The 13,459-nt window shown below is 29.6% G+C and overlaps 1 protein-coding gene across 9 annotated transcripts in view; it reads right to left on the bottom strand.

Annotated features, from left to right (window-relative positions):
- Positions 1-13,459, bottom strand: part of hlk (hulk) — a 38,441-nt gene that overhangs the window by 19,233 nt on the left and 5,749 nt on the right. The window lies entirely within an intron of this gene.

Genomic DNA, 13,459 nt, shown 5'->3' with positions numbered 1-13,459 from the left:
TATTTATAAATATTATAATATTTTCTTATTACAAACTTTCTTCTTTTATTTTAATTCTGATCGTCCTATATTTTTATTCTGACCGTAAGCTATTTTTATTTTAAGCATTTGATATTTATTCTGACCCTGAAAAATATAATTATCGCCAGGCTGTTAATAAAATTCTGACCGAGATTTGATTTTTATTCTGACCCAAAGTTGATTTAAATTCTGATTTGCCATATATATATGCTTTTTTTAAATCCTCAGTTAATCATAAAATCCCGTTCAATCATTCATGTCATATTTTTTGGTGAGAGGCAAGAAGAGGGAAACAGTAGGGTCCATATAGGATTCAAACCCAGATCTTTCAGGTATTAGTGATCAATTTTATACCACTGGTCTATCGTGCTGGTAATATAACTTAAAATGTGACCTAAGTTAACTGATAAAATAGACAGTTAAATATTGTGCATGTTTTTGTTCTATAGCGCGTTTCAGATTTGGAAATCACATATTTGGGAGTCAGAGATACATGTGTTTTTATTTAAGCACTAGAAGCAGCTGAGGCTACTTTTTATTATTAGCGTAATTTTATAAATAAAAATATGATTCTGCTGTGGGAATCGAACCCACGGCTCTAGAAATTAACCCGTTGATACGCCAAGGTTCGATGACTCAGCGTGAGTGCTCTAGCATGTATAATTAATACCCACATACATAAACTTTTAAAGTAAATAAATATTATTTAGAGTATGTGATAAGAATACATTTTTACCGTTATCATTAATTTTAAATAAAACAATAATATATTACTTAGATCAGTGATATGTTAACAAAATTAAATTGCAAATTTATAATTATACGAACACGATCACTTAATATTAATAAACTATAATATAAGTTTACACTATCAAAAAAGTAAAAAAAATGACAAATTGTTTGAATGTGTCATTTTATAAATTCACAACTCCACTACGTTTTAATTTTTAAAATTGGTTGTAACGTACTTCATCACGTACTTCAGCAATTGGGAATATAAGCATCACTATCGTTCACATGTAAAGAGGACAATTTAAATGGGAAATATATAAAATAATTGTTCCATAAAACGAATTGTTTGTGCATTACTTTTACACAGATAAGGTGTGAGCGAGCGGCAGCGAGCGAGCATTGGTCAGAATTGTGAACACCTTATCAATAACTCTCTGCAATGAATCCTTTTCGAAGAAAAATCCAAAGATTTACCTTACATAAATGCACAATAAATTCATTTTATGGTACAAAGTAATAATTTAAATTCTCATATCTCTTAAAATAATTTTATTTGATTTAATTAGAATTTTGAACAACGAATATTTTAAAGTAAAATAGAATAATAACTGTTAAATAAAAAAATCTAAAGTCTAACATATTTTATTTATTTATTGGAGGAGATAATTATACTTTAGTTATTTCTAACGATAGTGACAGTAATATTTAATTAAATTAAAACGACATAAATAAATCTAATTCCGCATTTAGATCCATTGTGAGACTGTAAAATTTTTGGTTGGCTCGCTGATGCAACATTCAGTCTTGACCCAATTCCAAAAATAATTTTATCATTTTCTATAAAATGTTTACATCTGTGTATTTCGCGATGGCAAAAAAGCTCATGTACACTTCAAAGATTACCGAAGTATCATTAAAGTGGTTGATGCATTTTGGAATAATAAACACACAAGAATTAACAGTATGTAAAATTCCAGGATTGAATGATTTATTTATCGCTGATTAACCGCGAATTTATTGCCATTGTTGTTGTTGGCAGCGATGGTGTTTTTAAAAATAAATGGAAACGTCTGTCGTTAACGGAATAAGATAATTGTAGAGAAAATAAGCTGTCGGACAGATGATCGATTTCACAATGTCAATCTATGAATATACATTATGCGTGTAATTTTTTTTTGAAAGAAAGATGTTAAGCTTTAGATTATGACATATAATATAATGTATTTGTTTATGCATGTAATTTAATCAAATAATTTACCTGAAAACAAAGCAAATCTCTATACTCACTTAAAGAGTTACTAAAGCATTTTTATTGTTTAATTCCTGAATTATTGTAAATGATACATAGATTGACAAATCACAGGCAACAAATGTAGTTGAAATTTTTATTAGAGTTTGTGTAAGCTCATGATAAATAAAGTGTTATGCTTTTTGTATGTTTTATAAAAAAACTCATTATTTAATTAAATTGAGAATTGAGTAGGGATAAAATAATAGTTAATTTGTTCGCGATTCACAATTGGCGACAACTGCTTTAAATAATGAAGTGATGGCAAATATTAATATTTCTTATAAATAATTATAATCTTCAGAAAGTAAGGATACAATGTTATGTATCAGGCAACAGTCGCAGAAAGTGTGCGTTTAAGATGACCTCAAATCCTAATCGTGTCAAACGAAGCGAATAAACTGCTGCTGAAATTCATCGCCAACTTGCTTTTGTAGGTAAAAATGGTTTGATAAAAAATGAAGTGAAAGGTAATTTTTAGTCATTGATGAATTCATTAAATGTATGAAAAGTATGTATGTTACAAAATTAATAAAGTTGTGAGCAATTCCTGAAATTAAATAAGTGCAGGGAAAATTCTTTTTAAAATTGAGAAAATGAAATAAGGGGTTTTACTCAAGTTTTAAACTTTATGTATTAACTAGAGAATTATTATATTTTATTAAATATTATAGAGATACCACAGTATTATTTTATCGTTTACTGATGTTTATTTGCAAAAAGTTTCGCAATGCGGCAACACATCTATGTATTTTAGATTAGAAAGCATGGACCAGACGCGGAAATTATGAACAAATGTAATATGTTACAGCGTTTGCTGTTTTTTGGCAGATGATTTGAAAAAAAAATAGTCCCGTCTGTCGGCCATTTTGTCGGTCAATCTCAATTAGGTTTCGCTCCGTGCGATTTTATTTACAAACTGTCAAGTACCTTGACAAAAACCATCGCCATCCTTACTAATTTTTCAACGCTGGCAGCACACGTGTAAACACGTTTATCAATTTGAATTTTGACATTTGATAGTGTGTCGCTTTGAAGCGGCACGCCTGAAAATTCCCAATGCAAAAAAATGCATTTTGCATTTAGGGTTAATTGTTTTTTAATCATACATAAAATAAACTGTTTATTTATACGAATTTGACAGCGGCAGACGAGAAGAGGTCCCGGCGACCTTTTTAGGAGATGGCCGCACTGAGAATAGAGCGGCCGGGACGCCCACTGTTCCCTGTAGACGCCCACAGAGGGATTCTTAGACCATGGGACGCGGACAGCAATTAACGTTTTTATCGACGTTTTAACGTATTTTTGTTTGTCTGCGAGCGGGCTGGCGGTAAAGGGCCGCTGAAGTCCGGCCGCTTAGCGCCGACGCTCAAATATTTTTGTTTTTATTTTAGTGGTCAATATTAAATTCAAGGTTATCCATTCTAAATATAAATATATATTAAGTAGGGCTTACCCTTAACGTTTTTAGATCAAATAAACAAACGCTGATTAAAAAAAATATTATATCTGATTAATAAAGTTAATGGCAAATTGAATAAATAATTTGATACCATTTTTTTCAGATTTTTCGGACGCTCAATATCGCTAAACACACATGAATATCGCTAAAATAATAAATTATTTTTAGTACTGACTCGGCATTTCAGTATTAAATTTGAAACAGAAGATATCCCCCTAAACTTTTCTGTTTTCTGTATTTTTATTTATGACAGCTTATCATCGAGAAAAAAAAGTGAATAAAATGTCTGATGTTAAATCTCTTGTAAAGTAGATGAAATGTTTATTAAACGGCAAAAGTAAATAATTAAGAAGCAAATAATTACAAAAAGTACACTTATAAATATGTATATGAAATGTTCGGTATTACCCCACTATAAAATAATGTTGTTTAGACCGGTACTAATTAAACATATGTTTGACGTTTGCCTAGCGGTCGTGATGCATGCGATTTTCACATATCAGTCAAACTAAAAGTATGCATATATGAAGAAAAAATGCAATATTAGCAAAAGTGCGACCTTGAAACTTGTTGATATATAGGTCAACGCTATTTGGAAGCGCTTTATAGTTCTGAATTGAGACATTCGCCGGCAGTTGTTTTGAGTGTTTAATAGGCCATAAGCGCGAAAGCTATAAAGCTGGAATATATTTAGAAATCGTATATGTGTGGATATACAAAATATAGGTTAGCGGGCCGGCGGTTCCGAAGCCCTGACCTTCTGGTCGACGATCCGGGATGCTGACAAATGTTGGCACGCGTCTGCCTCAAGTTTTATAATCGCTGATTGAACAGCGGCCCTCAAACGTTACTTACTACTACTGAAACGGCCACGTGGAAAATCTTCTGTAGCCGTAGATACGTGTATCGCGTATCAAAACACAATTAGTCCGATCTGAATATATTAAAGCGCGTGCAACAGTTTGGAAAGTGGACGAGCATCGACGGTTGAAAATAAACGTGGCGCGTTTTTCGCCGCTTTTATTACTTTCACTCGTCGGCGTCTGAACAAGTGGGCTGAAAGTACACACTCGAACGCATTAATTCACGGCCGTCTCGAAACTAACGTTTATTTGCTATATCGAACAATATAATAGTTAAAGAAACTATTGTTATTTTATAAATGTAAATCTAGATTCTAGAACATCTTAAATTTTTGTTCTAAACGAATCATTAAACAAAAAAAGCATTTTCTTTTTTGTGTTTTGACAAGAAGTCATATATTATACGCTGTACGAGTGTACAGCAATTGTAAATGTATGTAAATTGTATACCAAAAGGAAGCCTAAATGTATTTTTATTATATTATTAATAAAATGTTAGGTTAGAAATAAGAGTTTATACTTTATGTGCAAAACATTATACAACGAGTAAAATAATGCAAATTTTATAGGAATGCTTTTCAAATCGATTGCTATTGAAAAACAGGGACTTAATGTAGACATTTAATTTTCTATATCTTAGAACATAAGAATTCTAACTACATAGTATATATTAAAAGAAAGGTAATATAAAACACGATGGAAAAAGTGTACTCACAATTAACTGATCATTTTTCGCACATACTGCTAAAATACTAAATAGCAATATTTTATTTTCTACTAATTTTTTGAATTCATTATACTTAATTTATTACACATATCAAAATAGTCTTATAGTGACTTTTTTCACTTTATAGTAAGTAGTCTTAAAATAATACAAATTTAGTATTTTCATAATTTAACAAATATACATCCAACATCTCTTTTATAATATGTTAAACACCTAAGCATTCTTATAGATATGATACCGCTATTTCGCAAAAAAGCACGATAACCATTCGTTAGACCGGTAATACTGTTTTTCTTCATTACGAAGGTAGGTCAATAAGTCAATACACGAAACTCATTTTTTTATTATTCGAAAATAAAAAAGGTTGTTTGCTTGAATCGATTGTAAAAATCAAAGAACGCGATGGAAATGACTGAGAGTTTGACAGCAGTCTATTCACAGATGGTGCTTTTCAGAAACAAACCTGTTTCGATACTACTAGCTCTATCTCTTAGATTTTCTAAGAACTTATTGACCTACCCTCTTACTTTTATTATATTTTTTAAGTAATAAAATAATTTACAAAACGTTAATTTATGCTACTAATAAAAAAACTCTATCGGAATTAATTATTATTATATAATTATAATTTTGATCGATCATCACAGATTATTTTTTCGTAATTTTGAAAATTATTATCGTGATCTTTCGTTGCAACATAAAGCGTTAGAATATGGTAAGCACAATCAACAACTATTAAGTAAATAGTTAAATAACATACAGAAATCAAAATCTGTAAAGCAGTGACATCTATTTTATTAATTAAAAACTATTATAGTTTACAATCAATAGATGTCACTATGCATGACCTAGTTCGATTAAATTTTAATTACTATATATTACGATATTTACAGGGAATTAAAGAAAATCTCTGATGATCATTATATATTAATCATTAATTCCGATCTTCCAGTCACATTACAAATTGAAAAACACGAGAGTCCTTATGGGATTCGAACTCATGTCTTTTACGTATTTGCTACCATAAATATGCTAATCCCACTGATAGCTCAATATATAATATATATGTATGTCCAGAAGTATTCTCCAGAAGTGTTGATGGGATATCATCAATAATGAAATTCCACTCAAATAGAAAAGCACCACGCGGCCACCATTCATGTAATATTTCTTGGAGGGAAGCGAGAAGAGGAAAAAAACACGTGTGAATTCTGGCAATTTATCAAGAAAATATTATGTTATTGTTGATTTTAAATTATGGGTGAAGAGAGAGAGAAGGTAATAGAGAGAGAGAGAAAGAGAAGAATCCGGACCGTCTCGTCAATGAACGTCTCCGGGCACGAAAGGGTACATGAAACATCGGCATAGGTTGAAAGATGTCAGATTGCCAGAAAATGTGGTTCGTTTCGCGATATATGAAGTATTGTGCGGCCGGGCGAGGTATGAGCATTGACTGACGAGACACAGAAATAGATTAAACGTTTTGCAATGGACCAGCGGCGGGTGTAGAACAAGTCCAGAAATGTGACACTTGAGAGAATACAGGACTGGGAACGTTCACGGTCAGATTATAAATTTGTTGGAGGAAATGAGAGATAAGTATCGACGGTTGATTTATAGACTTTTCTGTTTCATGCTTTCTTATTTTATGGACCAAAATAATTCAGTAGATTGAAGAGTATATAAAATGCTTTGTCTTAATCTGAAAAATACTACATGTTTCAGCTGCTAAAAGGAGGTTAAGATATAGATGAAACTTTGATGGAGCTAGTTTTTGTAAATGGAGAAGATAAGGTATCAAAAGCGTTATACTGATGACAGCACAGCTTTTATTAACATTCCAGGATGCTTTATATTAATTTATTCAATTAGAATAGTTTTGCATTGTGATATAAGTCGGTGACTAATACCTAAAAGACCTAAGTACTATTACTATATGCATAGATTGTAAACTGTATAATAGTTCGTAATTAATTAAATATATGGTACTGATTTACAAACTTTGATTCCAGTCTGTTGTTTCACTATTTACTTAATACTTGCTGCCAGTCATATTGCAAAGAAAGATTTACATTAATAAATAGCTCGATTCAGGCTGATGAGACATAAGTGTATAACATCCGGACCAGCTGCATGACTGGAATGTTTCCAGAAGTCGGACTACTTCTGAAACATTTCTAACTAATTGCTCAAAATGTTTTTATGATAGGTTTAAACTTTATTCTATTATTTTAAACCATGATTCGTCAATCTGTCATGACCACATCCATTTATTTTATCTCTAGAGTTCCAGACTTTTAACAGCAGTGATTATCTTTAATGCTTATTCTTTCATGTTCAAATTCAGATGTCTACTTATTGACCATTGCATATGAATATAAAGATGTTCCCAAAGTACTCATGAAAATCTTTTGTGTAAGTACCGATGAGCACCTTAGTGACATATTAACAGATTAATGCAAAACTTTGCAGATACACGAATGACAGTGCAGTTTTCTACCCTCTTATATGATATGAAAATAATCTATTTGTGTATCTCATATCTTTGACAGTTCTTGTTATATTTTAATAATCAGTATAGTCAGACTTGAGTATGTGACACTTCAAAAATATTATTTTAGTCCTAGCAAAATTAACCGGTGCTTAGATCCTGTAAGTAGCTTGTCAGGACCATCCATAATTGCGTCGAAATTTATTGTTTAAGACTAAGAAAGTTATGCATTTCCATGCAATGATTCTTTAACGATAGCAAAAGTGTGAAAATGATTTGCACTAAAACCGTTGGACCGCTCTTAACAAAAAAACGGTCACAGCAGGGCAAGAATCATGCACTTAGATTGGCATCTACCGCTACAATGACTCAATTTTCTTAATAAAGTATGTTCAAAAGATTATTTGCTAGCCGACATTACTTGCACACAGAACCACTTCGCTTCTAACTTGGAATATACAAAAGTATCTGAACGAAGATCCATTAAATGGTATCAGTATGTTGTTCTGAAAAGAGTACTGGAACGAGACTCCTCTTTAGGATGATCAACGATATTTGAGAGACGATCACCTTGCTTATCAGATCTTCTAGCAAATAGTATCGAGGCGGTTAACAGTTAATTAGGAGTTACATAAAAGTTGGGACTTCTTGAATTAAGCTAGTCAAAGGGTTGGTGCATAATTCAAAGAAACGCGTTGCATATCGTTGCCAAATGGATACCGGAGCTCAAGATCTCACATTTTATAGAAATATGAATTGATAATTTTACAGAAAAATCCAAGCAAATTTAACATGATCTTTGTTAGGCAATAACAAAAAGTTTGTTTACGCCCTCAATCATTTGGCTCTAGAATTAGCCAGACGATCCAAAACTAGAAAGGATCAATTCTGAAGGGTATATAAGTCAAAACATAGCCATACTAAATGACTTTCATCAGGAATAAATTATCTTCAGGACCTCATACAGACACTTCAGGCAAATATCGATACACTAAACGGAAACACTGGGACGAACTTTAGAAGTTACTTTTAACTTTGACCGCCCGATCTAGTTCAGCCAAGCGTCACTCTGAATCTCCAAGAGTTCAATCCGATATAAGAAACAACTAGAAGACGACAATTGCAGAATGTTTATATATCATTATTGTCAAATTTTAAACTCTTGCGATTTTAAAATTATTTAATAATAAAAATTTGCAACTAAAAAGAGACGCAACTATGAAAAACTAAAAAAAATATAACAAAGATCAAAATCATACTTTGTTTTTTTCACAAAGATAAGATAACTAGATATACATGAAAAATTACGCATATATTTTATCTGTATCATTAGTTTTTTCCGGTAATGTTTATTTCTAGATATAATTTTTTATGAAAAATTTTCAATAAAATTTGTAGTATTTAATTTTTTTTTAAAAATGGGTTATTTTTGTTTTTAATATATTATTATTTTATTATAGTATTTACATATATAACATGCATTTTTTACTTCCAAAAATATACGTATAAGTACATAGAGCTTAAAACATGTATGTATAATATTATATATAAGCAATGTATCATAATATATTATATTAAATCATAAAATAATATTTAAAATAAGTTCTTAAGTTTCAATCATAGTAAAAGTATTTTACAAACGATTAAATACAGCAAAATATTTCAAAAATAAATAACCTGTGTAGTATGTATGTGTCGAAGCAGGAATAAGCAAATCCTGTAATAGTTCAGAAAACAAGAATTTCTGAATTGATTAAAAGTTTTTACGTAATTCAATTCAGGTTATTTAACCTTTTTGTTAAAAATTATAAATCAGGTTTTTTTCTCAGCGAAATATTTTTACTACATATAAGAAATGATAAAATGACGTTAATGAAAGATATGCTAGCAAAAAAAATTAATACCGTCGACATCTACAAATCAACTGATTAGTAATATCTGGGATTTTTGTATGACAAAAAATATAATAATCACCTAGATTTTGCTTTTAATATTTTCAGTAAATAAATAAAATAAAGCATAAAAGGTAATCGAAATTATTTTATGGGCTATAGTTTTAATCAAAGCAGCAATGTTAAAAATACGTTAATTATATCGTCAATTTTTCTTAAAAAGAAAAGGTTATGATAAATACAGGAGCGTATTAGATAAAAATAATTATACAAATAAAATACACATGAATTATTTGATTTATTTGGCAAAATTTTTTGCTGTATGCAGCAATATATTGTAAACAAAGGACATGAAAAAGTGTCTTTGTAAAAATAAATGATTTGGGATTGCTAATCTTTAATTAGCGTTTTCATGTGAATAAGGTTCCTAAAAATTTTATTACCATAAGCTTGTGTAAAAAATTAAATCAGTATTAATAATTATTTTATAGACAGCAAAAAACTTTTATAAAGTCGATTGTAACAGAAACTAAAGTTGTAGTTTTATATTATGATATTCTGTTCAATAAAGTAAAACATCGAAAATATGTATTTTTAGTAAATTTATATTTAGGTAGACTAAATACAATAAATGTGTTTATATAAAAGTAGCAGGAATCAATTTTGATTATGTTGCAATTATAATAAGGATATTCTACAAAGAAATCTTCTGTAAAATAACTATACTAAAAAATCGTTGTTTTGACCTATTTTGGGGAAATATAAATGTATAATTGATGCTTTCATTATATTGACGTAAAATTAAATAATATGATATGTAAGGAAATAAACGCTACATTTTTTTAGATTTAAGTATTGTAGTTTGATCTGTAATACGTATATAGATAATTTTTAAAATATATTTAAGTCGCATTCTAAAAATATAACATGTTTTCTCCACTCGATTAATATTTTAATCAATTAGCATACAACTTTGGACTCTTTGTTTCATAATATTCCAAATTGACCTGTTTTCACATCGTGTGCATTTTGAGTTTTTTCCTTATAGGAATTTTTGCATTGATCAAAATAAATGTTAGTCGGAAGGAGCAAGGTCTGAATAATAAGGTGGATGAGATAAAACCTTGATTTTATTGAGAATCAATTTTGCCACACGGGGACGCGCATTTTTTTACTTCCTTGTACAAGCAATCCAGCTTGCCGTTATTGTTTGGCCAGTATTAAGAGTTTCGCAATGCACAATTTCTTTGCAATCCTACCATACACACAAATTTACTTTTTTTACAGTGAGCCCAGGCTTTGTACTTGACCTTCAGATAGATTTTTCTACGACAATTTTTGTCGAACAAGACTCATGTCATAAATTTCCAATCTTTGGTTATCAAGTGGTCAATAGAAGGCAACTAGATCTTGTTTCCAAGCCTTCACAATCTTCTTACTGAGAAGACTGACTTAGTTTCTCGGCCAATTGATGAATAGTTTGAGTAGAACTTATTTCCATTTCTAAATAAATTTTGGAATCTAATTTTTTATATATTGGAATGTGGAGTCTAGTTGTGCACCAGCACAGATATAACAGAAGACACACTCAGGTATCAACGTTTAAAGCATGACTGATTGTTAAAACTAAAATTAAAAAAAATAACTTTTTAAGACAACAATATTAATTATTATATATTGAAATAGCAAGTCAACGATCTATATTCTAAACAGTTTTTTGCATTAAAAATGGGTTTAATTTATGGTATCAGCACAATGACTTGTTTTTTAGTAAAAAAACTAGTATTCCTTCAGATCAGCATAAATTAATAATACATACACCACACCTATTGCATAATTATGTTTAATAAGCCGAATTTATACGAAATAGTATTATATAACGTCCTGTTTTATAATATAATACTACTCAAATATTATAATACGAATTTGTAGTCTTAATAGCCATTGAATGTCAAACGATTATCAGGAATGGGAAAATGCAAATAATTGCCACAGTATAAAAATAGTCATTTGATTAAAATTTATACATTAAAAAGTTCTAGCATTTATTGTTCGTGAAAGAATTTTTTATCTATAGATCTTCATTCCCAGACGATTTTGAAATACTATATTGTTACACTGATGGAATAAAGAGGTCATCTTCAGGTGTCATATATTTTTACAGTGCGTCATCGTTTGTTTTTCACAGATGGTAAAATTTGACGACGTCTCGCCCTACGCTGATTCATTCAACATTTTTTCAGGACAAATATTTTTAGACCTTACAAACGTGTTGTTTATTATTTTAGAATATTTTTTAAATGCCCAATGCATAGGGGACACGTATTCGCGAGCCATCACACGACATGAAATTAGAACAGACGTCACATGAATTCCTGAAAGGGTATTTGCACCGTCGCATGCCTTCAAGATCAAAGATCAACTTTTGGAAAGACAAGTTAAACGAATATGTAAAAATATAAAATATCAAATGAACTCTTTCTCTTGAAGTTCGATAATATTGTAAATTATTATGTGTGAAATTATTTTTAGATTTTTTTTTAAGATGGTATAATAATCTTTATGTTGGACTCCAGTGGTTTGATTTAGCGATCAAAAATAAAACGACCGCATCTTGAATGTGCGAGAGTGTTTTAATATGCCTGTTTGATGTATTTAATGATTCTCATAATAGTGTTTTGCTGAGCAAAATAACATCTAAGTCAGTGTTTAAGATCGTAGTAGTTGAAAGCTTATATAACTGACAATATATAATATAATCACTCATTGCTGTGAAATCATATTGAGCAAATATGAATATACATATATTTTATTATATTTTAAACATATCATTATATTTTTATTTTATTTCTGATAGTCTCATTAAATTTTCGAAACTTAAAAATGTAACCTATAATATATGATATACAATTAAAATAAATTTAGATATACGATTTAGATTTTTATAAAAATGTACTATAGTCAAAAAATATCTTCTTATAATTAAACGCAAACCATTAAAAAAATAAAACAATTACTCAAGAGCGATAAAACATTTCTCTTGGAGCATTTACCAATTCGTCGGTCATTAAGTGGTTTCTAATTATACGCTCCAAATCACTGGCAATGTAACAATAGCATAGACAGAACTTAACTATAAATATATTTCGTACAATGTACAAAGGACTAGATTACAGACTTATGAGTTGGATGCTAAAAAAAATATACGAAGCCACGTGGAATTTTCAGCAGTTAAATGATTCATAAGGTCAAGTTTATTGACGATGACGAATCGAAACAAGTCACTGAGATTCGTTATAATGATTTGGAGTCACTCCAAAAATAAAATTTTATGGATTTTATATCGAACCGTAGATTGTTCAATTAATTACTAACATAAACGTATTGTATTAGATTAAAAAATATATTAAAAAACACCATTTTGACATTCCAAATTTTATGTGTTTTTTTAGTAAAATTTGTAAATATATTTAATATGGAAATACTTTCACGAATTTGATTATGTATTTTATAATCAAATGATAATGAAGCATATTTTTAATTAGATTTAAAATATTAAGTGTTTTAAAATTCATTGAATTCTGAAGTCTAGTCTCTACAATACAACTTGCCATTCTCCGTGAGTCATTTAAGATGTACCCAATAATTTTGGATTGCAGCCAAAATTCAAGCTAAACTATATATGACGTATGTAAAATTAATCGACTTTAAGCTCTTCATTCATCTCTGCAAAAACTTTGCCTAAAACAATGCACTTTTCATAGATCTTAAGTTAAATAAATAATATAAATGAGAGACATTATTTTTTTTATACACAACTCTTTTTTGCAATATAAAAGATCAATGAAACATATTTAAAACCACTCTTATCTTTATAGTTTGAATATACATTTTTTAAAATAATTATATGCAAACTACGAATTTCTATACAGAAAATGCTCACTATCTGAACATTTTATCAAAGGCAGAATGTGCTAAAATGT

The sequence above is a fragment of the Plectrocnemia conspersa genome, unplaced genomic scaffold, assembly GCF_051122295.1.
Source record: "Plectrocnemia conspersa isolate PC_06_02 unplaced genomic scaffold, ASM5112229v1 ptg000011l, whole genome shotgun sequence".
Taxonomy (NCBI): domain Eukaryota; kingdom Metazoa; phylum Arthropoda; class Insecta; order Trichoptera; family Polycentropodidae; genus Plectrocnemia; species Plectrocnemia conspersa.
The sequence above is the reverse complement of the archived record's forward strand: the minus strand, read 5'-3'. Positions and strand labels throughout refer to the sequence as shown.